Here is a 27,171-nt window from a genome sequence, read left to right as displayed (position 1 = left end):
AGCATTGCTAACTCCTTATGGTATGGTAATAAAACTAATATTTTATTTAAAAAATTACTTTCAAAATATTATTTTTATATAAATATCAAATCGTAATAATTTATTTTAATGACCTGACGATTGAATGATTTTCCAAAACCGGTAGTCAAAATGGTATTACACAAAGGATAATGAGGAGACTGTTTTAATAAAATGGTCAAGTTTTGTACTAACATTTCTTGGTGGAACTCCATTTTATAGAATAAAATAACAACTACTTATGTAATATTTTTCACATGAATTTTATTTGACCACCTGGTCAAAATTACATAGGTGTTATTTTATTCTATAAAGTGGTCAGTACAACAATTAGTAGCTTGACAAGGCGAAACAACTGTCACAAATTTTATTTTTATGTGTTTTTAATCATAAAATACAGTTTAGCAATATTTAAAAATATTATCCACTGACACTTCGTGTTGGAATTGCATTTTAATATATTATTAGATTGAAACCAATATTTTTAGCTTTTCCACTTTATTTTTATTTGACCAGCGACCGGGTTTCGTCGTTACCGACATCATCAGGCTGGTCAGACATCACCAGTCTGATGATGTCGGTAACGACGAAACCCGGTCGCTGGTCAAATAAAAATAAAGTGGAAAAGCTAAAAATATTGGTTTTAATCTAATAATATATATTTAAAATGTTAAAATAATAATAAAATAAAATTTAATACTTAATGTTTAAAACACGCAGCCAAAATATGCATTCTTGACTGGTTGGTAATGAAAAAAATTGTCATTAGTACGACTTTAGTAAGGCTTTTTTTTAAATCTAACTATGGGATTTTCGTATAATGGAATAAACTTAAACATTTATGTTTCAATTGTTAAATATAAAATGTACCTACCACTGTTTCTTAAAATCCACTGTAACGCGTGTTTCTATGCATACCGCAACTTTTTCACACACCATATGTGAAGCTAAGTATAATTTCAGAGGTGTGTCCTTGGGATATTAAAGTATGAAAAGCGAGTAGGAGATGTTTCTTTTTTTATTGTATGATAAAAAAATAATCAAAAATAAATTAATTATGAGTGAAATTTACTAGATAATTATTTTCATAAATTGTTTGTATGAAAACGTAATTAAATAAATAATAAATAATTTAATTTGTCCAATATATCCATGTCTAATATAAACACTTTTTTTTCAATTCCGGCCCTGAATAAAATGACAATGATTGTTATTTGTTGCCTCTCGTGTTAACTCATCGTGGGTTAATGATTGTATAATAATGTTCAATGATTATACAGGAGCTCACTGACCCTATTCCGAGTGTAAAAACAACGTCAAGAAATATGTACATTACCGACATAATTATACTAATTCAACATAGCGGATATCAAATAAAGGTGGCAGTTCTCGCCAGACCTGCGAGGCGCGGCCCACTGAGATTTACCAGAGGAACCGTCATATTAAAATTTAATTAATTCTCCATTTAGAATTTAAATGAATGGCCCGAATGGGATAGGAAAATTGTGAATGAAAAACTTTTTTCCTTGCTCATTTTGTCTAAGATAGTTTTCATATAAATAAAATAGATTTAGTTCTCCATTTAGATGAAGGGCTCTAAGAAAATCATGGATGAAAAATATTATTTTTGTTAAAATTAATAATGTACGTGTTATTTAATGGTTTTGTACAAAATAGTTTTCATATAAATAAAATATAATTAATTCTATATAAAGGTGAAGGGCTTCAAAAGAATTAGAAAATCATGGGTTAAAAACTATTTTTTTTTGTTTATATCAAGAATGTATTATTTCATAGTTTTGTCCAAAATAGTTATCGTACTTATAATAAAAATAAAATTAATTCTCTATTAAGGTGAAGGGGCTTTAGTAAAATTAGTGAATCATGGATGGAAAACTATAAGTTTTGTTAAAATTAAAAATGTTTTGTTTAATAGTTTGGTCAAAAACTGTTATCATTTAAATGAAATATAATTAATTCTCTATTAAGGTGAAGGGGCTTTAATAAAATTAGTAAATCATTGATGAAAAACGATAAGTTTTGTTAAAATTAATAATATTTTATTTAATAGTTTTGTCCAAAATAGTTTTCATATAAATAAAATATAATTCATTCTCTATCAAGATTAAAGGGCTTTTATATAATATGGAATTCATGGATGAAAAACTTGCATTTATTTAAATTGGCAGTAACAGGGATATTGAAAGCTTTTAAATGAAAATTCACAGTGAAATCGGTATACAATTTTGTTTCACATTTTCAATAAAATTCCTTACATGAGAAGGTCTGTCAGGAAGCCTAGATGGTTCTGTATCAGATCTGGAAATGCGGTGGGACAGCTTTCAATGCAGAAATATGATATTTTTTCAAATTACAGTGGATAGATTGCAGATTCTAGTTGCCATTTTAGAGCCTCCTACGCGCAATCTTATCAAGCATCATTCTGCACGTAGCTCGTTACCCACTCATACTTCACAGGAAACGAAATGTAAACAATAAACTGATTATATGTTTTGTATTTATAACTTGCAGATTGTTGAACATTCGTACCCTCATTTGATAGTGATTTGTATTCGGATTTCAAGCGTTTGTTACATCGTAGGTGGCAGAAATATAAATACCTAGAAATATCGAGATAACTTTTCTTAACGTGTGTATGACATAGTGGTTAGGGTATCTCCGTTTCAGAATTAATGTTATTTTAAAAAGTAAGGTGGAACTTTTTTTTTAATTACCTAACGTCCAAGTGACTCTGAAATCTAGCTACGGCTTATGCAACACCGCTTATCATGTCCCTATTCAGGCTTTAACTTTATAAGTTTCATAGCCTATGCCTACTCGTGAGTGGATTTACTCTTTATGTTTATAGTTACTATAATTTCATGTAATTCATGAGTGAATATTCTAGGTAAAAACACTCGCTATATCTACTACTACTACTACTACTACTACTACTACCATCACGCCGTTTCCCCGCAGGCAGGCAGAAAGGATGGAACGCCACACTCTTCTGTCCTGAGATACACTCCTCGCCTCCTTCACATCCATACATCTAGTCATACATGCCCTCTGATTGATCTCGCTAGAGGCATGAATGGTGGAACCCTTTCATAGCTAGTAATTTGCATAACGAGCAAAATAAATCTGAAAATCTATATATATATATATATATATATATATATATATATATATATATATATATATATATATATATATATATATATATATATATATATATATATATATATATATATATATATATATATGTATATATATATATATATATATATATATATATATATATATATATATATATATATATATATATATATATATATATATATGTATATATATACACATAACCATAATTAACACATTTTTGAAGAGACCCACCAAGCTACCTTATGTGACTTGTCGATTTTTTTAACGTCCTTTTTTTATTGTTTTCATAAATTATCCAAAATAAATAATAATTATTATATGTGTAAAACATATATTTGTTATTTCTTATCAATTAAGGATGAAACATTAAAAAAAATTAAGTATGTGTAATTTTTTTGGTGAAGGAATTCCACAATGGGTACAAAATAATTACACCTGATTGCGAAATAAGTAAATACACTAGTTACACTAAACGGCAGGAAAAATTAACATTTTGCAATTCAGACGCATTAATTTTATCTCGTTAGGTTTGTCGAAAACAACACTCAATTGAAAAAAAAAGTGCTAAAAAATGTTATGCAAATTTTAACCTCGTTGCATTCAGAGCGGAGACATGGACCACCGATGGAAATATGTGTGCAGACATACAAACGAGCATATCGCTCACTCCTTTCAACAACGTCATATATAAAAAAACTTGAATTTCAGGAAATCGTTTTAAAAGTTAAAAAATACAATAAAATGTATTAAAAATAAATATCCAGCCACTTTTTACTGTGCAACAGATCTTTTTAGGTAAAACCTGAATGTTTATTCTCTAATTGAAAAATATTTAGTATATTTAAAAAAAAATTAACAATACCTTTTCTTCAAAATGTAAAAACAACACTTTCTGCCCTGTAGCGGGTAAATATTAAGTTAAAAATATGCCGCTTTTGCTGGGATATAGTACATTTTCTGGGCATTCCGAAAACATGCACAACTGAAAATTGACGACTTTTGATATATGACGTTGTTGAAAGGAGTGAGCGATTAATGTAATTGTATGGCTATCTACGAAAGCTTTGAGTAGCTACATTCGACCACTCTCTTACTACAAAGTTTCTTCGTTGCATTTTTTTAAAGAAAAAGTTTTATATTTAAAATCTTTTCTGATTTAACTCTTTTTCAGTTAAACCCTTTGCGTTTAAACGTAGGAATCGATTTGTGAGTAAAAACCCGCGAGACTAGCCACGGGACCAGCATTAATTAAGATATCATTGGTTTCATAAATTGATTCGGCAGCCACTTTTTCTACCATATCCATTTTTAATTGTAATATTACTCAGTTCTAAGTAAAATTTAACTTTAAAGAGTAATTCTTTGATTTCATTAATAGATTCGGCAGTCACTTTGTGGTAAAATCCATCAATTTTTACAGGTAAGTACTTTTAAAATACATTCGAATTATAATGTACCTAGCTAGTAACTAAACTAGGGGTGCATTTTAATCCTTTTTATTTTTACAGCTACATTCATTTATTTGATTAAACATGGCCGCGTTTAAAAAAAATCAAGTCAATCCATCGACTACTTTACGAGTTTTAAGGACGAAGATATACGGAAGCTGATTTTTAATTTAAGTTTTACTTAGTAAAAACCACTATTAATTAAAATCTATTGTGATATGTGTTTCGATGCGTTCCGCATCATTTTCAACTGTGTTTTAAAATGATCGAAACACGTATCACAATAGATTTTAAGAAATAGTGGTATTTACTAAGTAAAACTATAATTCAATAGGTTAATCTTTACTTTACATTAGGTCTTCTTTGACCGCAGTTGGTGCGTAGGGCACCACATCAGATCGACTCATTGTTAACTTGATTATTAATTACATATATGGAAGAAAGGTGATCAGTCCTTCTCTCCAGATTGTTGGATTTAGGAGTGGAATAGATCGGATAATCGAAAGCAAAGGAGCACAAGGCGAAATACATACTATTATATGGGAAAGGAAATGGAGAAGGAATACTAGCCATGACAAGAAATCCACATAACTATTAAATGGGAAAGGAATACTAGCTATGACAAGAAATCCACTTAATCTGATTTTAATTTTTTTATGTCAATTTCATATTTTTACAATTATTTACTATACTCTCATACCCACGCTTCTCAATAACTGGATACCCAGCAATAGCAAACATTTTACTGACAATTAACACGTTATTCTAAAAAGGTGTAACATTTTCCGATCACCCAGTAGCGCTGTGGCGAGATGCGAGATGTGAATAGGTCTGCATGTTTTCTTCTCTGCGAATGGCAGCATTACCCCTCCCCCTCTCCTTTCCATCCAACTAGTACATGCCTTCATACTCGAATATAAAGTACAGTGATGATACCTTGAGTTACGACTGCCCTGACTTACGACTCATTCGAGAAATCACTCCGTCGATTTTTTTAGGTCTATGCGTTAAAAACTAAAAAAATAAATATTAATTTATGAATTAATTTTTAAATCAAACACAGATTTTTTGAGTCTACTAAGTTAGTTGACACAAAAAATCTGTTTGATTTGAAAATTGATTCATAAATTAAAATGGAGTTCTACAAATTTAACGCCAAATCAAAAAATGAATAATATTAACATATTTTTTTTAATATATAAAAGGTGCTGTAAGTGCATGCCACACATTACCTTTCTATTAGATTAATTATTTGAGTGAATCCTTTTTTATGTAAAATAATTATTTCTGCTCAATAAAAAGCTTCTTTTCATCTCACCAATAAATTCTAGTGAAGTTTTAGTGATTCAAGAACATGGTTTCTAAATTGGTTCATTTAAATAGAACTTCTAAAAATTTGAGTAGTGTCAATAATGGGTAGAATTGGTGAATGTTACACGTGTGTAAAGAGATCACTTAAACCAGCCTATGACGGTCGTCAGCCCCGTAAATGCCCAGACTTCCATATTCTTCTTCATATCTGATGAGATTTCAATTTTTTTTATTTATTTATTATTTAAAGTTATGTTATATATAATGCAAAATTATTTTTGATTAAATTTTATGATAATGGCCTGAAAATAAGTTATGGTAACGAAGGATTGAATTCAAAGAAAAGGAAATAAGCTTTTTTGATTGAAAGGTATATAAGCGCCCTTGAGGGTAGTATTTTTCGAAAATGGCGCTACACAAATTATCCTAATTTATTATTATAACTGGGAACAGAGTGAATGGTGCACTAAAATCAGTTTTAGCAAATAAAAATCTATCAGCGGAAGCTAAACTGGCAGTACACAATGGAGTTCTGGTTCCAACCCTTATGTATGGAAGCGAAGCATGGAGTTGGCAAAAGAAGGATGAAAGCAGACTGAATGCAGTCGAAATACGATCCCTCAGACGAATGTGTGGCAAAACGATGTTTGATAGATGTTCGAATGATGAAATAAGGAAATAATGTAAGGCTGAGATAAGCATTATCGATAAAATTAAGAAAGGTGTGTTGAGATGGTTTGGACATGTGGAGGTATGAGTGAAGAAATAACGGTTAAACAAATTTATGAGGCGAATGTATTTGGAAAAAGAAGCAGAGGACGACCGAGGAAAACTTAGCACAGTCAGGTATGTCAAATACTTGAAAGCGGCCGGGTCAGGAGTCGTAATAACCGTCGGGTATGTATGAGGAGATGCATGAATGTAGAAGAGGCAAAGAATGTTTGCAAAGACAGAGTGGTGTGGCGTTCGATTATCTCTGCCTACCCCTGCGGGGAAGCGGCGTGATGGTTAGTTAGTTAGTTAGTTAAGAAGATTTTCAACGTAGGCTTCTGCAGGCGATCTTCTGCGTCTTGTTAATGTTGAAAACTGATACGTAAATACCACAAAATAAAAATTAAGTAGTAAAAACAAATGACAAATTGTTTTATAAGCTGACAAGAAATACGAAACACCCATTTCATATTTAAATGCAAACAAAAAATAAGATCTTTTGTAGTATTTTATTACATTTTTTTATTACTGAAAATAAAGGCGTCAGCAATATAATTCCATTCAACAGGTCACCCGTTTCACAGCCGAAATGAATGAGCGGAAGTCAACATCTCTATCATTATAAACTTTGGAGGGCTATGGACAAACTATTCATATAAAACACTATCCCGAATCAAATGACGAGGCACTCTAACAAAACAATGCAACATAGGTCCTTCTCAACCTGCACGTCACGCGTGAAAATAAAAATAACGACCCCGTCCAAACGAAAAACGGCAGTCACAAGAATAGTTCACGGCTGACTTACAACCTTTTGTTATTTAAACACGGCCAAGCGTAATACCTTCAATATACACCAAGGGACATTCTATAACGTCGTAAATTAACCGCCAAAAATAAAAACGAAAGTAGTCTATATACACATAGCTATACGATCTACGATAATGTCTAAACGTCGCTTGTACTTAGGACGTTTTGGCACTCGAGTGCGGTGTACTTCATCGCTACGAACGTGCTGTCGGGAGCCAAATATAACGAGTCACAATCTAACTGCGAGCTGCATATCAAAAGTTCACCGGCGAGCGTTTAGCATGTGCCGCCGTACCCGCCGAGTTTGTAGCGTTGGGCGCTCGATACAAAAACAAACCTTGGAAGCGCGTACAATAGCCCGTATGTGCGCACACGCCAAGGTCAGACGACCGCTAGAATTCACTCCAGCTAGTCGAATACATATGGAAAAGTACAAAAATATTGCGTCACTCACAGAGTAAATGATTTGATTTTTTTACTTTACGCTCTTATTTACATCGCTAGATCCTTTGCATTACGATCAATCCAGATTCAAATAGTCGAGTTCACAGATTGAACGCATCTCGTTGAATTACTAATGAAAGCCGTGAGATGGCGTTACGGGCGATAACAACGATTCAACCATATCGGGACAGCAGGGGAAAATCTTTTTACGAATCATTGCACCGAAGATCTATTTTCGTTCGCCTATTATTCTGCGACTTGGAGCGTTTAAATTGATTGGATAATCAATTAAAATCGAATATGCGACTTGCCATATAAAAAATTGTATAACAATATTGGACAAGATCGTGAACTTAATTTATAATGTATGAAAATGATTACTCTTTGTTCTTGCTTTTCTAGTGGTCGTTAAAATGTCCGCTGTTTGCCTTATTATTTTTAACGGGAATTTATTCAAATGACATCAATTTAAAAACATTCACTTAACTCGACGGGATTTATAAATGTTAATTATAAAGTATTGAAAAAAAAACAATTCTATCAAAAGTACCGGCTATATCAAAGTACGTCATTACCAGAAGCATGCGTTCCATATAGGCAGAAAAGCAGTGCCTATCCTAACTTGACTGAGTATCCTTACCCGCGTGAGATAAAAACGCAACCAGTACCTACCCTACCTTACTAAGCAGTACCTAGCTTACCTACTTCCTACTCTAGTATGTAGTACCAGCTTACCTTAGGTACTACCTACCTCTGCTGCCTACTCTAGTACGTAGTTCCAGATTACCTTACGTACCACCTACCTGTACTGCCTACCCTAATTAATTCTCTATGCACGCCACTGGTCATTACCAACTAATAATAATCAAGAATTGACCAAACTTCAAAGTGAAATATAGCAAAGCTTCATTAAAAACCAAACGCCAAGATGCACACCCTGTCTGGCAGCGAGGGTGATTCTTCTCTCGATGACCCAGAGACTGACAATGTGTCAGGTCCAGCTGCGGGATTCCAGGAGCAAGTAATGTGAAGCAGAGAAAAGAAGTTTGTCCAAGGTTGTAGATCCTACAACCTAAAGACGAGGAGAGCTAACACCAAGAGTCTACAAAGAAGATAAGTTGCGATGGAGCCAGGAATAATATATAAATGGCCTGGACACCACCGTTTAAAAATTGTAATTTTAGATTGCACAATAATTTACCAAATCTAACTAAAACTAATCTGTTTATTTGTAACATAGGTATAACCAGTTAAAAAATTAACAAGTATGGTTTACCTACGTTATTTCAGTCATTGGTCGCTTTTTTCGCAGATACTTTAATCTGGATTCGACAGAATTTTTGTATGTTTTGTTCAATAAACAAGGATATACCTACCTGGGAAAGATTGATAAAGACATAGAAAGGAGAGTGAATGCTGGGAACAGAGTGAATGGTGCACTAAAATCAGTTTTAGCAAATAAAAATCTATCAGCGGAAGCTAAACTGGCAGTACCCAATGGAGTTCTGGTTCCAACCCTTAGTATGGAAGCGAAGCATGGAGTTGGCAAAAGAAGGATGAAAGCAGACTGAATGCAGTCGAAATGCGATCCCTCAGACGAATGTGTGGCAAAACGATGTTTGATAGATGTTCGAATGATGAAATAAGGAAAGAATGTAAGGCTGAGATAAGCATTATCGATAAAATTAAGAAAGGTGTGTTGAGATGGTTTGGACATGTGGAGCGTATGAGTAAAGAAAGAACGGTTAAACAAATTTATGAGGCGAATGTAGTTGGAAAAAGAAGCAGAGGACGACCGAGGAAAACTTGGCACAATCAGGTATGTCAAATACTTGAAAGCGGCCGGGTCAGGAGTCGTAATAATCGTCGGGTATGTATGAGGAGATGCATGAATGTAGAAGAGGCAAAGAATGTTTGCAAAGACAGAGTGGTGTGGCGTTCGATTCTCTCTGCCTACCCCTGCGGGGAAGCGGCGTGATGGTTAGTTAGTTAGTTAGTTATACCTACGTGTTAAAAGACACTCTCATAATACATTTGAATCATATCTCCTTTTATCACATAGCTAGTAACTAACTAACTTGTGATTAAGAAGAGTATAATCTAGCAAAGAAAACTGTAGTAAACTAATAAGAAACTGTGAAACCTTATTCAGTCGCAACAGCTATCACGCCAAATAAGTTCCTTTAAGTTGTTTCGATCAGCTACAAGGTACAACTGGCGCCCCGGGAAACCCATTAATCGACGCCCCCTTCCGTTATTCTTGTATTACCATGAATTAGTTGGTTCGCATCCCGCCCTAGGCCCCGACCTAATGAGCTTGTGTACTCAAACAGTCGTGTTTATCAAATAATGGGCCTATTTTTTTTACATCTGGGTACGTGTGTATTTACCTTTTGATTTCAATCTAAATAAAATCAACAAATCTTTGCGATCCTACCTAAAAACTAATATAAATATACGAGTAATCGCCGAGTTTCGTGGTTTCCACCTGACGCGAAGAATTTACCGGCTCGCGTGTCAATTTATATGTAATATGAAGCGTTGACCTTTAAAAAAAACATACATGTGAACATGTTATAGTTCTGCCGAAGTCGCGAATCTCAACAACTTCTATTAGCTTACACAGTTAGGTAGATTCCTTCTTATATTTTCAGTTATTGCATTGCGACTCCATGATCCCAGAAATGTATTTTTTATGTTTTTCTTTTTGACCTTCCAAATACAACGCGAATACGAGACCATAGCAAGTTCGAGCGAATTTCACTCGTACGAATCCGCGATCAAACATACAGATCTCGAATAAGTGTCCTAATTGGTCGCTCGAATGCCAATTAGGACACCTATTTGAGATCTGTATGTTTAATCGCGGATTAGTACTAGTAAAATTCGCGAGAAGTTGCGATGGTCGCGTAATCGCTTTGTCTTAATCGACGCCTGAGCCTAAGCTTTATTTTGCGAAATCGGATCATGAATACCAATTATCTAAAAATTATATTATTTTTTGACATCTCATCAAAGATGAAGAAGAATATGGAAGTCTGGGCATTTACGGGGCTTACGACCGTCATAGGCTGGTTTAAGTGATCACTTTACACACGTGTAACATTCACCAATTCTACCCATTATTACCATTATTACCCATTATATGAAAATACTCCTGTAATTGGAGATAATCCAGATTTTGTGAACAAGTATTTGGACACACTCAAAATGTTGTAAATAAATTATCTGGTCAAATTATAAGCTTAATAATAAAAATGAAAATGGTATTTTCTGGCGTTTCTCATGTGTGTGATTATAATCCAGGATTCGGATCTCACATACTAATATAAGAGTTTCTGCTTAATAAAAAGCTTCTTTACATCTCACCAATAGATGTCTCTAGTGAAGTTCTAGTGATTCATGAACAAGGTTTCTAAATTGGTTCATATATAAAGAACTTCCAAGAATTTGAGTAGTGTGGTTGTCAATAATGGGTAGAATTGGTGAATGTTACGCGTGTGTAAAGTGATCACTCAAACCAGCCTAGACGGTCGTAAGCCCCGTAAATGCCCAGACTTCCATATTCTTCTTCATCTTTGATGAAATGTCAAAAAATAATATGAAAATAACTCCTGTAATTGGAGATAATCCAGATTTTGTGAACAAGTATTTGGACACACTCAAAATGTTGTAAGTATAACATTAATTAGAAATGTCATATTTTACTTAATCCAGACTTCTGTGTTCATATGCCTTCAGTCTATCATTTCCTCATTAAAATATTGCTCCAGATTAATAATAATAACAAATTTGGATAATTTATATAGCGCCATTTTCGTAAAATAATACCTCAAGGGCGCTTCCTTCCCTTCCAAATGAACTATCTTTATGCGTAAATGGATATATCTTCATATCTACCTATACAGATTCGAATCGTTCTTTTATCCATTGCTAATTATATTTTCCATGTCCAAGGAGTGTTTACCTAATGACGTCACACGTTCGGTCAATAGCCTCTGTTCCACACTCGGCGCGTAGTGCAATTCTTGAAGTTTCTGACAGCCCATTAGGTAAGTGTAAATAAGCACTAATAATCTGCCCTGTGGTATTCCCAACGAGATATTATTTTCTTCGGCATTTTGTATCAAACTACAGTGTTTTTTAAAGTATCTTCGACAAAATTAATGTTTTTTTCTCGTATCACTAATTAAAAATTACTGTGGTTTAAAAAAAAACAATATTCTAATAGAAGATTCTAATTGCTTGCTATAAAACCGCTCTTTTTCTCAGCCTGACGTAGATATTAAGATATCCTATAAAATTCAGTCTTAATTATTCAATTTTAAAAGTCATACAATTTGATTATTTACAGTATTATCCGCGGTACCAGAAACGTATTCCAGCCGATTGCAACAAAAAAGTTTCTGCAACAAATCAACCATCACGCCGCTTCCCCGCAGGGGTAGGCAGAGAGAATAGAGCGCTACACCATTCTGTATTTGCACACAAACATAGCCTCTTCCACATTCATACTCGCCGATAATTCCGATTCCTGACCTGAAATACTTGATGATGTCAAGTTTTCCTCGGTCTTCCTCTGCTCTTATTACCAACCACATTTGCTTCATAAATTTGTGTAACTACTCATTCTTCACCCATTCGATTCACATGCCTAAACCTTAATTTTATCGATAATACTTACCAGAAAAATAAAAAATAAACAATAAAAGGACACCATATTATGGGCGAAGGGGACAGCAGCTACCTTAAATAGCTATAATAGAATGCTAGAAAAATTCGACTATTTTTATGTGATTTTAGACAATTTATCGCTCGAATCGACGCCGACGTGTTAGTACATTTAAATATCGTATATAAAGTTCACCTTTTTGTGTTTTGAACAATGGAATTAGTAAAAGCAAAGAAATCTCATCTATCTATGATACTACAACGATCAACTCAATCATGCCTCGAGATAGAACGAGGACGACCGAAAAAGATTGGGCACGATCAGATCAATCAGAACCTAGAATTTTGTGGTGTCAAAAGTCTGCGTAATCGGATGGCATGAATGACTAGATGTATGGATGTGAAGGAGGCGAGGAGTGTACGTCAGGACAGAAGAGTGTGGCGTTCCATCCTTTCTGCCTGCCTGCGGGGAAACGGCGTGATGGTAGTAGTAGTAGTAGGTCGTAGAGATAGCGAGTGTTTTTGTCTAGAATATTCACTCATGAATTACATGAAATTATAGTAACTTCAAACATAAATAGTAAATCCACTCACAGGTAGGCATAGGCTATAAAACTTAAAAAGTTGAAGCCTGAGTAGGGTCATGATAAGTGGTGTTGCATAAGCCGTAGTTCGATTTCAGAGTCACTTGGATGTTAGGTAATTAAAAAAAAAGACGATCGACGCTGTAGTACCTAAATGATACGGAAAGAACAGGCGTTGACGTGCTTACAAGGACCGACAGCGGAGGATAAGACTCTTGCCTTTTTTTTTAATTACCTAACGTACAAGTGACTCTGAAATCTAGCTACGGCTTATGCAACACCGTTTATCATGTCCCTACTAAGGCTTCAACTTTATAAGTTTCATAGCATATGCCTACTTGTGAGTGGATTTACTCTTTATGTTTAAAGTTACTATAATTTCATGTTATTCATGAGTGAAAATTCTAGGCAAAAACACTCGCTAAGACTCTTGTTAGAGAAGGCGTTGACCCTCAACAGCACGCAGCCACAGAAACGGGAAGAATGGCAGTATTTTGACAATTTTACAGCTATGTTACTATGTATGCCATCTTAGTGCCCGTTGTAAATTAACCTGACTAAACTAATATTGTAAATTTTGACATTTCAACACAGATGAGGAAGAATATGGAAATCTAGGCATTTACAAGGCTTACGATCTGTCACAGGCTGGTTAAGTGACCACCATCTAAGTACCCGTTGTAAGTTATTAACCTGACTAAACTAATAAGTACATTTTGACATCTCAAAAGAGACGAAAAAGAATATGGAAGTCTGGGTATTCACAGGGATTACGATCTATAATGCGCTGGTTTAGTGATCACTTTACACACGTCCGCCTCCGTGGTGTGATGGTTAGCGTATTTAGCTATCGCGCTGGAGGTCCCGGGTTCGATTCCCAGGTGGGGGGGGGTGAAAATAATTATTAGTGATGTTACACTCTAATATTTATTCAATGTTACACTGAACTGGTCCCTGAAGCGTAAGAGTCATCACCTTGCCTTCTTGTGTTAATGATCAAGATAACACTGCGTCAATACGATGCAGTGCCCTATGCACCACTGGGTGCGGATAAGCGTTAGAAGATTAGACACGTGTAACATTCAGCATTCTACCCGTGATAGACAACCAAACTAGGTAGGTACTAAAAAAATTGGAACTCAAACATAGGTCTATAATTCTTACGTCGCTTCATGTACGAGTTTGCGGAAGTATGTATCTTTGATTAATTTTAGTAAGAATTTATTTAGCAGAAACCCTTTAATTTAAATTTATGCAAGATCCTTACCGAGTTATTTTACATACTGGTTGACGCCTGTGTTCGATTTTAACGTTTAAAATATAAATTAAATTGGACTTCTACAAATTAAACGGCAAATCTAAAAATAGATGACAAAATATAATAGAATTATCTATGTTCTTCTTTCTAGACTGTTGGGATCAGCTCTCCTCGTCCTCAGGTTGTAGCTCCTGCCATCATAGATTCATCTATGTTGAGATGCCAAAATTTAAAAGATGGCAGCATAGATGTGATATATGTTGATATGTCAATATATAAAAATAACTCCTTAACGGAGAAACCCTGACTTGTGAACAGGAATTTCTCCACACACTTAACCTCTAAGCTGATCGATCTCGAGTGTCAAACATTCCGTCCCGTGCTGGATTATTTTACATTACAATATTTTTGACAAAAAAAACATATTTTTGCCTATTTTTTGTAGTGAAACTTTCGAAATCGTATCGTATATCCATCGTAGATGTTCACAGTACACAATTAACTTTACTTATTATGTTTCATAGTGTATTTACACAAAAATATTAACATTTACGGACTCGCTTACGGGTTAAAATGTAGAAATGCTGTACCGTTTACCATGTAGTATTGTTTCCTGAGGTTTCTATTTTTACCAATTTGCGTGGTCGCAAAGTTGCACGGGTGAGGCAATCCGTTCGCGTTAAGTGCGAGACTGCAACCGAAGTAAAGATGACAGAGTGAAACACTGTTCCAGGAAGCGGGGCCACTTGATTACCTAAACAATGGCACGAGTGACCAAAGCGTGAAACGCACGGCTTCACGGTGCCTTGTCGAGCTCTAACAAGATACACGCCTTCCAGTCGCAACGATCTTCAGCTATCCAACCGTTAAATGAAGAAAATGTGACTCGAATTCGAAGCAGTTCCCCTTCCGCCTATACAGGGTACGATACGAGTATGTTCAATGTCTATACTACTCAATTAAAAAATTTAAGTTGATACGAATTATGTCCATTTATAACGCTAGAATCATGGGTGTAAAGACACCCATGATTCTAGCATTTTCATATTCGAAAGCGAATATGAAAATCTTGACGATTTAGATACCATTTTTGGAATAAAGTGTTTATTTTTTTACATTGTGGCTCTTTGGCCTTTAACCAGCGACAAATCTACGTACAAACTCCATGCCTATAACCTTTTTCGTCTAGATTCTAGATCCTATTCTGCACAGAGGAAAAATCCAAGAACACGCTTTTTATTCAACAAAAGGGTTTCATCCGAAATTGAAAACAGAAAAAAAAACTAACTAACTAACTAATTAATCATCACCCCGCTACCCACAGGGGTAGAAAGAGATAGGAGAACGCCTCACCAATCTAGTATCTGCAAACAATCTTCACTTATTCCGCAGTCTTCCTCGGCTTCTATTACCAACCACTGGAAGTGGAAGAGGCGAAGATTGTTTGCAAAGTCAGATCGGTATGCCGTTCTATTCTCTTTCCCTACCCCACGGAGAAGCGACGTGATGATTAGTTAGTAAAATTTTCCTCAAAATTTTGTAAGAAATCTTCCCTTCCGCCAATACACATTCTCCCACATCTCGCAACGCTTTTGAGATTTTCATTGGATTTATTTGAATAATGTTCTACAGTGTTTAATTATTCATACCAAATGACACCAAAATATTTATCGGACCTTTAATTTGAACTTGGTCTCCAACCCAGAAGGTTTGGGGACCGAGCCTCTGCAGTGCCAAGCCCTGCTGCCAGGAACCGTTTCCCTTCACATTTAAGGACAATCCGGAATTACAACCAGTTTCGATCACAACTGAAGACACATTTTTTTTCCGTGGAATTAAATAATAAACTCAAAGCCTTCTTCGTTCAACCAATATTCCTTTCTATTATTTAACCTATAGGGCGTTTGTCCACTACACAGAATTACACAGAATTTTACAGTCCGGCACGTCAGTAAGCGTTTTAAAACGATGATTGGCTTGGATTGGCTTGTGCTTTTATCCATCTTTTTTCGGATCAGAACTCTTGATCGGTGCGTGAACACGTTGCGCGGAAATTCGATCACGCCAAACTGTCGTAGTCGCTTTCATTTTTCAAAACCGGACTGCCGGACGGTCAAATTTCGGGTAGTGGACAAGCGCCCATAGAGTGTAATTTATCAATAAAATTTCAATTTACAATTAATTTCGTATATAATATACAGCATAATGGTGGGGAATGACCTGAGCCATTTCGTCCTAACGTAACACGTTACGATGCGACTTTACGACGTTACGTTACGATGAAATGCTCCGGTCAGTCCCCACCTTAAGATATAGTAAATAAGAAAAATGTAAAGAGTTCTTGAGACGATATTTTGTGAAACTGGCGTTGTATTAATTACCTAAATATGCCTAATCACTAAGCAAGGTTTCTATCTACGAGTTTCTACCAGTGGTATGCAGGCAAGTAAACTTTGGATAAATTTAACTTGGACTTTTATGTCGATCAAATTTGGCATTTTGAAACCGGTTAATCCGGAGTAAAGTTAATTTTACCGATATTTCATTTATCTACAAACATACGACACGAAATTTTAAGTAAACTTCGTTTATTTTAGTTTTTTTGTTTTATTTGTTATTTGTTTAAAATGTCTTCGTAAAATATTTCTACTCTTTAGGTATAGCGGCGCCAGAATACGCTATACCTGCAAAGCAGGGGCGTGCATTCCATATACTTACGCAGAAAAGCAGTGCCTATCCTTACTTACCCGCGTGACATATAAAAACGTATCCAGTACTTACCCTACCTTACTAAGCAGTACCTGGTTTACCTTACTGCCTACCTATACTGCGTACCCTAGTAGTACCTAGTAGTACCAGCTAGTCTTACTACCTACCTCTACTGCCTACTCTAATTCATTATCTGTGCAAGCCGCTGCTGTAAAGTGCTCCGTAAAATAAGTAGTGAAAGGCTCAAAGAATGTTGAAAATGAAATTTTTGGGCTGGATGATATTCGCCAAAGGACGCAAATAAATTAATGAATTTATTATCATCTCTTACATTTGCTTCCAGATCTTCTGAGAGCGGTCGTATATCTCTTAAAGCATCAACCAGCACAGGAACATTTCAATGGATAACACGGCTCGTGTTTCGTAATTTTCAAAATGCATCGTCATGTTTCGGCAGAATTTATGAAGTTGCTTATGTGATCGGCGATCCATTTTGTATCGGTGAAGAAAAAGCAATTTACAGAACAAATCAAGTGGAGCACCTAGATACTTCTGCTCGAGTTGGTGTGTTATTAATTATGTTAGGTGTGCATTTAGTAAATGAAAGCAACGTCAATCAAGAAAAGTGCCTTCTAACTGGACCAATTTGGGTTGGATTATTATTCCATCAAATGATTACGTTTAAAACAAGTTACTCATTTGAAATCTCTATATTTCATTTTATATGTAATGCGGTTATGTGTAATGTCTCATGTATCGGGTTGTATCACCTTTATTGTCAATGGTATCCCGACGTCCTGTTTTAACGATCTAGAAAATGTTATAGAAAATGTCCGATATTCAGACGGTTGAGCTGAAAGTTTCTGAAAATCCGAAAAACAGAAAAGGGCCATTTATACTCCCCCTCATCCCGTAAACGGGAGTTTAAAGAATCCAGCATTTCATAAAACAATACGACCTTTTTCTGTGTTTCTTTTACTGAGAGATATTTATACATCTTCTAGTAAAAATCTCTCAATATCCGTACCCACCCACACAAAAAGTGATGGTTCATTTGTTTCCTGTTTGTTCAACTAACTGTCATTTCAGCTGTGTTAGTACCTACATTTAAATGTCCTCAAATATTTACAATCATTATTGGTTCGCAAAGATTTTATTTTATTTTAAATTTAAATTGTACTTGTAAATACTACTTTTTATTAAAATCTGGTGACACGTATTTAGATGCATTCCGTATCATTATCAAACACGATGTACGGTATAAAGTGTTTGATAATCATGCGGAATGCATAGAAATACTTATCAGAATAAATTTTAAGAAAAAGTTTTAATTGCTAAAATAAAATTAAAAATGGATGGATATTATCGCAAAGTGACTACCGAATCAATATCGACTGCTTGACTCTACATTCTACATATATCTAAAATATAATAAAATAACAACAAAATAAATCTTCTAGCGGATTAAACCTTTGATTTTCCCCAATAGATTATTTTTATTCGAGTCAGGTGTTTTATTCCATTAAATTGTGTAAATTCGTATTGAAAATCAGGGGCCTTGAAAGAGCTAGAATAATGGATTAGCGGAAGCGATCGGCCGTGAAGGCCGGCGCTGAAACTTGAACCGAGACCACCAGATAAGTATCAATCCTCATCGAGCTACTCGTATTATCGTAGTAACAAATAAATATATATATTAAATACTATTGTAATAACACCGCTTTGCAATAATATAAATTCGTATACGGTCTTAAATATATCATGAAGCGTTCCCGTCCTCTTCTTGGTTGTTTATATAAGTCAATCAGTTACGTCTTTAGACGAATGTGACTCCTGATAATGGACTTCTTTCTTTCAACTGTCCTTCCACATCTTGGCTGGTCATCAGAAAAACGAATGTTAGGGGGTTTGAGATGTCTTCATGTCTTCATGGCATCATGGTCTTTCATCGCTCATTCTTTCCACCAGTGCCTGCCAGTTTCTTTCATCTTTATCTCCTACGTCTGACCACATCCTGTACTTTGTCTTTTTTTAATAAAAGAGAAATATTTGTGTTTTAATTATTTACAAAAAATGCTTCGATTTCATACTATTTTTGTGAGCCTAAGCGGCTTATAACTAGAAATAGGTATCAAATTGAGAGTCCGCGACACTAACCACGGGACCAAAAACGCAACAGAAGATGTTAATCTGACTCTTAAGTAATGTTTTAGACCTCATTGTGTCCGCCCTCGTTTCAATTGTAATTCAAATAATAACATAAAGTTTTTTAAAAAAAACTATCAATATCCAAAAAATACTTTCATGTTTTCTTTCTCGTTATAGTTTGTTCACTGTTATATCGCTCACTCCTTTCAAGAACATCATAAATAAAAAAACTTGATTTTTCAGGAGAACGTTTTTAATGTTTAAAAATATAATACTAAGTATTAAAAATAAATATCAAGCCACTTATTGAACTTTTTACTTTGCAACAGATCTTTTTAGGTAAAACCTGAAGGTTTTTTCTCCATTTGAAAAATATTTAGTATATTTAAAAAAATAATTAAACAATACATTTTCTTCAAAATGCAAAAACAACACTTTCTGCACTGCAGCGGGTAAATATTGAGTTAAAAATATGTCGCTTTTGCTGGGATATAGTACATTTTCTGGGCATTCTGAAAACATGCACAACTGAAAATTGTAGATTTTTGATTTATGACGTTCTTGAAAGGAGTGAGCGATATATTAAAACTACCAAGACCCTGAATTTCATGCCATCTCCTTTACCTAGTCCAGCACTCTAGACACTCCGCTACATGCAACAAATGGATGGTCATGGTCAAAAATGATCTTCTGTAACGCCTGTAGTTCAGAAATCGGTAAAAAAGACATTTTACGACACATTATATTTTTAAAATGCGCGACCATCCAAGAAGTTCATTTAATTTATTTTATATTCTGGATGGATAAAGTGACTACACGTCCTCGTTTCAGAAAAAGCGAATCCTCATTACGAGCCTTGTATCCTCACGGATCACACCCAACAACCTGTTTTAAAGGCTTTTGAAATTATTGTTTTATTTCCATGAGTTACCATCAGGCATGGTCCATGACTGATACCCGTAAAGCATTACTGATACTTGTTTTTTTCCCAGACGGGAAATTGTGTTTATTCTTCATTTATTGGATTTAAGTTTAAAAAAATGTCATCACTAAAAAAGTTACTTAATAATTACATTAATTAAAAACAATAAAAATTACCCGCGGCAATTTTTTTATGTAGTCCGCATAAGTATAAGTATACACGGATGAAAGCTTGAATACATTGTTTAATCACAGGTTGGTAAGTACATATTTACATAATATACTCGTAACATATTAAATGTGAAAAAACTTATGAATGTTTTTTTTGTTCTGACATAACTGGGCCTTTAATAGCAAAATAATTTTTAATATTTTCCGCTTGCTACCGGATTCCATTAAGAAATCCGTATCCGCACTACATATAGTACAACCCATAAATTAATTCGAAGGCTAAACAAACATAAAAAATATTGTCCATAAATAATATTAAAACGTAGATACATAAAGAGTGGGTACAAATTACCTACCTGTATAAGAAACGATTAAACTGGCCATATTTCATTGAATCTTTCAGGGCCAATTATCAAAACAAATCAATGCGCGTAGAAGTATTTAATTTACTCACCCTTTCACTGTTTTCCTTTTCTTTCGGTGCTTTGTCCGTATTCAAACTTTGGCGTGCCTCATGGCTCTATACCTTGGCCTATCCAACACTCATCCAGTTCCTGAAGTTCTATAGCCATGAGATCCTTCATATTTCTACTCCTAGTCATCTTCTCCATTTGATCATCCCATGGATTATGGTTTAGAATAGGATTACGCATTAGGTGTCCAAAGTATTGAGTTGTTCGTTTTTTGACGTGCGTCGTGAGCTCGCCGTTTTTGTACATCTGTTGCAGGACAGCTTGTTCGATATCAAGTCTATCTATATATTTAGAATATTCTACGGTAATACCAAATTTCAAAGACCTTGACTGTTGTTATGATTTGACCAATGTATGAGTCTTACATCCATAAATCCACGGACTGGACATAACACATGAGGACTTAAAGCCGAATCCTTAAAGACAGACGATAACAATACAATATATGCTTTAATTGTAGGAATGTGAACCTTACCAATCCTGCCAATACCCTGATTTATTCTTCGAATCTCTTACCAGTCATTCATGCACTCGGATATTTCAAAGGATCGGCTTCTTTGTTTCGACCACTGCCAGTTTCATTAGGGTAATATGAGTTTTGATGACCGCCATGACCTTTGTCGTCGATGGTCAACCCTTACTTTTGAAATACTTTGTCCACTGAAGTCAGAAACCCTTGAAATAAATAATTAACAATAGCAGTGATGACCCTTATCGCACAACATACAGCTTTGAATCCAATGATAGCTAATTGTATTAATATTTTCCAAACCCCCGCCGTGTTCTCTAATGCCACCATTGTTTTTTGAGATATATTGCTTGGTCTAGGTTACTTTCTTCGTATGCTTTCGATTTCTGTTAGTAAAACATTTTCGTTGTTTTTTTTCTATTATATCTATGATATCGTACTGGCAAAAATAGTTAACTCGAAAATATGCAATTTTGACTTAATGATGCAGCATTATAAACTATAAACTGGCAAAATAAGGTAAGTAGTTTGAAATGTCATGTTTATGTGGTTTTACAAAGTTTAATCGCGAGTATTTTATTCAAGCTTTTCTTGCCAGTATACCCACGATATAATATAAATATGACATAAAAATTATGATATAATATGTTGGCTACTCTGAAGGTTTGAGCGATAATACATCGTTAGGTACGTAATTTGAATACAACCGATAAAACAACTTCTTAAAACAAGAGTTTACTTGTCTAGGTGTCACTAATTATTTACACAATTGACATATTTTACATGTGCAATGGAATGACAGTAGGTACAGCGACACATACATGTAAGTATATAATATAAAATGTGAAAATATATGTATGAAATTCAATGAAACTAAATTATTAATAATTTATTCTGTATTAAAATTTAAACGAGGATATACCCAATTTGACAATATACCTACCCATATCAGCCATCAAAACTCATCCCCTTTGCTTTGGATTGAGGGATGGAGTATGGGGGTAGCATAAAGTATAAACATGTTATTAACAGGGTGTTTGCTTAGATAGCATTCCGCGCCACGCTGATTACAGAATGATCATGGGGGAGACATGGTTCTCAAAATTTTCTCAAATTTTAATTAACAAAATATCTCAAAATTAAATGAGATATTTTCCTACTACTTTCACTAATAAAAACATTATAAAAAGTCTCTGCTAATTAAAAGAAAGTCGCTGTTAAATAAAAAAAACTCAACCATAAATAGCACAGAGAACTCGCACGTGAATGATGGTGTCAATTAACCAACTAAAAAAAGTTACAAACATGTCTTCATTACCCGCCGATTATTTCGACTTCTGTATTTGAAATATTCGATCATGCCAAATTTTCTTTGGTCTTACTCTGCCACCATTCCAACACGATTCGCTTCATAAATACGTTTTACCATTTTTTCTTCACTCGTTCGATTCATATGCCCAAACCATATCAACATACCTTTATTAATTTAAGCGATAATGCTTCAGCCTTGCATTATTTCCTTTTATCACTATTCAAACATCTATCATTCGTCGTTTTATCACACATTCGTCTGAGAGATCACAATTCGATTACGTTCGGTCTGCTTTCATTCTTCTTTTGCCATCTCCATGCTTCAACTCCATACATTAGGTTTAGAGCCAGGACTCCGTTGTATACTGCTAGTTTGGCTTTCGCTGATAGGTTTTTAATTTCCTATTCGGATTTCAGTACACCATTTACTCTTCTTCCTACATCGTTATCGATCTTTCCGTCCCTACGAAAAAATATACTTCCAAAATATACGAAATCATCTGCATGTTTCTTCATTCACTACACATAATTTTTTGTTTAGTTTATATAATAAACTATTTGTTTGAGAAGCAGTGGTTAAGGGGGATGCGAAAGATGTGTGCTCGGCGCAATGTGAGGGAATGAGATAGGGAGTTAGTATATTTATGACGAGGCGCAGAAAAGTCTTCCTACTGTCAAGAATACAGAGTTTGTAAAGAATATTGAGTTGGAACATTTTTGGGGATACACTTCTAATGTCGAATATTTTATTTGATATATTTCTATGTACGTAAGTATGTACATATTCTCTTATGTTTCTGAGATAAATATCAAATATAACCGCCCACCCCGCGAGACCACGAATTGTACCAAATTAAGGGGCTGTTTTTTTAATTCTTATTCTTAATATCCATATCTAAATGAAATATTGATATTGTACAAAGAGCTAAATAAACTAACTAACTAAAGTATGTACACCTATTTCAGCAGTTTCTAGTGAACTAGAAACTGCTGAAATAGGTGTACATACCATGTGAAATAGGTGTATCAGCAGTTTCTAGTTCACTAGAAACTGCTGAAATGCGAATGCTAGATGGTCAGCTGGAGTGTCCCTTAGAGACAAAATAAAGAGTACACGCACTCGTGGAAACCTGAGCGTAACTAACATCAATAGTAAGGTAGAGGAAAGGCAATTGAGATGATGTGAGCACATAGGACGAGAGAACCTGAACACGTTGTAAACCAGGCGATTCCAATGGATCTTCCTCGAAAGATATCTAGAAGAAAACCAAAAAAATCATGGATGGTACAGAAAGATAACATGATTCGAAGGCATGGCCTGGGTGACGTTGTATATGATAGAAGGACCTACAACCTGAGGACGAGGAGAGCTGACACCAACAGTCTACAAAGACGATAAGTTGAGATGGAGCCAGGAAGAAATACAAAGATAACCAGATAAATATTGTCCCTAGTATTTTACTGCGATATTTTCATTTGTTCATCGAGTTGAGGTATTTTTTAAAATAAATAATCCGACTGCATGTAAAAAGATTGAATCTGTAGTTGGTACCTACCTTACATTCTTACTCCTCAATGTATTGTTATTAATTCTATCATACGCTCGATTATTCACCTTACGGATGATATAGAATATGAATTAAGATGAAACATCTCTCGTTTAAATGAAAGAAGGTGGGATTCTGAGCATCCCACAGCGTATGACCTGGAATGTGGTTGGCTAAGTGAACACTTTATAGATTGGTATAACGTGCACCATTCTGCTATTATTGAAAATCCATATTGCATCAATTTTTTGGAACTTATTTCACACCAACTAGATATATTATATCAAGACGAGGCACCTATCATACTGATATCTCATGCATAGGGTGACACCTCATCCAGTGTCTGATATGATAATATTAATATTGTATTTAATATTTTGTAGATTACATTACAAAAAGGCAAATTCTTGAGATGTGTTTAAGGAATAATTTTTAACATAACGAAATGCTTGCCACCGATGAAAATTGTAATTTTTCATTTGTTTGTTTGTTTAAACATGATGAAAAAGAGTTTTGTAAAAAGGTAAATGAAGAGTTATAAACAGGTGAGCATAATTTTATCAAAACGATAATTAGTGTACAAAGTCATGCAGTATGACCATGATCAATTTATGGGATATTTCTGGAGGCAGGTACTGTAACATTGTCTAGTTAATTTATATGAAGATTTCCTGAAACAAATCGCCATATTGAAACAAAATAACTTTGTAATTAAAATGTAACTTTGTTTTAAAATCACTATAAATATTTTATTATTACTTAATTATAATGTCTACCGGTTTCGAAGCTAACCGGTTCTTTATCAAGACTTGATAAAGAAGCGGTTAGCTTCGAAACCGGTAGACATTATAATTAAGTTATAATAAAATATATAGAGTGATTTTAAAACAAAGTTACATTTTAATTTTAAAATGGAAAATCACAAAGTTAGTGCTTCAAACATAAATTATAAAATAACTTTTTAACTACATTAATGCTAAACGATAGTAATTTACTGAAGAAAATGACTATTTTTGAAGAATGGGGATATAATATAGGAGTGATGATCCGTTTAAAGTATTTTGTGGTATGGACTATTCGCAAAACTGGTTGAATTTTAACATAACATTTTGAGTATGTTCACAAATCTGGATTATCTCCAATTATGGGAGTTATTTTTCATATTTTTTTGGAAATGCTTATAGATGAAGAAGAATATGGAAGTCTGGTCATTTACGGGGCTTACAACCGTCATAGCCTGGTTTAAACCAGATTTTTAACATGCTTATGCAATGCAGGCACGGAATGAAAAATGATATCTATTTTTCAAATTTGCATTATTGAATATTCCCGGGGGGGTATTAAATGCCTCGTAGCGCGCTAGGACAGTTGCGAGAGGGAAGGGGGATGTTTCAACAAAATGTTAAATTGTGAAGCTATGCGTATGTTCACTTTCATACCATCCTGAACAGTTAGTTATTCACTATTGCTGGTAGTAACTGATGGGTAATTAGAAGTGCTCCTAGTATATCAGTCACAGGTACAAATACTAAGATACCTCAAGAGATCATTATATCATTATACTTGTATCGAGCTGTAATACGTACAATATACTAGCCACTAGCCACTTATCAAATCTCACAAATCTGTTTCAAACGAATAAAACCAGCGATAACATTGTCACTCATAAAACAAAATACTAATTTTAGCTTATCAATACTTGCCGGTTAGTCGTTTTGCATTGTCCATTGTAAAGCTTTCACTTTCTTAGTCTATTGGATTATTAAATACAAATTATGAAAAGAGATAAATATACATGTCGATGTCAGTCATGGCGTGTTAAATATCGCTCGGTCCAGGACTCACCAGGTTCGGAAATACGCGGAGTGTTGATAATAGCAACATCTGGGCATCGATTACATAATATTATTATGTGGCGTTGTTTAGGCTATATTGCAACTGACATTTTCCTGGCCCGATTACCACACATCAAGCGTAATAACAATAAAACTGTTAATGTACATGTCATGTAAATAATGTTTTATTGATAATATGTTGAATTTTTTTATTATTTCAAGTTAATGGTGTATGTATTATATTATGCCCTGAGCACTATTAAATTAAATATTACTCTAAAAGATTGAAACAAATCTCGTCAAGGACTAAGTCAGTTTTGTCAAACGTTCAGTTAACTGCAACCGAGAGATACGGCCTCAAGGATTTACACACATTTTTCAATACTCGGCTGTTAATCATTGCATTATGAGAACGAAGGACCGCGAGGGTTGGGGTTTAACTACAGGGTGGAACGGAAATGCTTTTAGGGTGAATTGAGGAAGGGTGGTTCTGGGGTGGCAAGTCTGGCGCCACGGGCAGTGATTCATCCCCTCGAACCACCCTCACAAATTGTTTCATCCCTTACATTGCAAGTACGGAATTTTTAAAAATTTTTAAAGTAGATAACAATTTTCGGAATGACGCCTGAGGAAGACTTGACTCGATCTACTGTATGTAACATTTGATCCGTAATGTCGTATCCTCTTTCTAAACTGACCATTGAGTCTTTTCTACAGAAATGAATAACGATTTATTTTGAACATAACAAAAAACTGTCAGCAGATTTTTTTTGAGTCACCGTGTTCGATCTGTCATTGTTGTCAATTTTCCCAATTATTTTATATTGCCATCGGGTGCGTTGACATTTTCACATATCAAAATGATACATTTTCATGTAATCTTTGTCGATAATCGAAAAAAGTTCATAATAACAATTTCACAAACGCCGAATGTCAATGTTACGTTTCTAGAATGAATAATTAGCATTGAGAATGTGCAGATGTAATGGAGTTTCCCATATTGCTTTATTTTCGTTTAAGAAAATTATAGTTGGAAACTTTGTTAAAGAAAACGCGTTGGATGGCGTTTATTGTTTGTAAGTGCCTTTGTAATTTACTAGGAAAAACGATAATTATAAATGTATAGAGAGTAAGATAAAGGGGGTGAGGAATCTTTTATTATATATTAAT

At 34.4% G+C, this 27,171-nt stretch overlaps 1 protein-coding gene across 1 annotated transcript in view; it reads right to left on the bottom strand.

Annotated features, from left to right (window-relative positions):
* Nucleotides 1-27,171, bottom strand: part of Rab26 (RAS oncogene family member Rab26) — a 266,939-nt gene that overhangs the window by 193,567 nt on the left and 46,201 nt on the right. The window lies entirely within an intron of this gene.

This window comes from Brachycentrus maculatus, unplaced genomic scaffold (genome assembly GCF_059751285.1).
Source record: "Brachycentrus maculatus isolate JH-2025_06_01 unplaced genomic scaffold, ASM5975128v1 h1tg000069l, whole genome shotgun sequence".
Lineage (NCBI taxonomy): Eukaryota > Metazoa > Arthropoda > Insecta > Trichoptera > Brachycentridae > Brachycentrus > Brachycentrus maculatus.
This window is presented reverse-complemented; position numbering and strand designations above follow the sequence as displayed.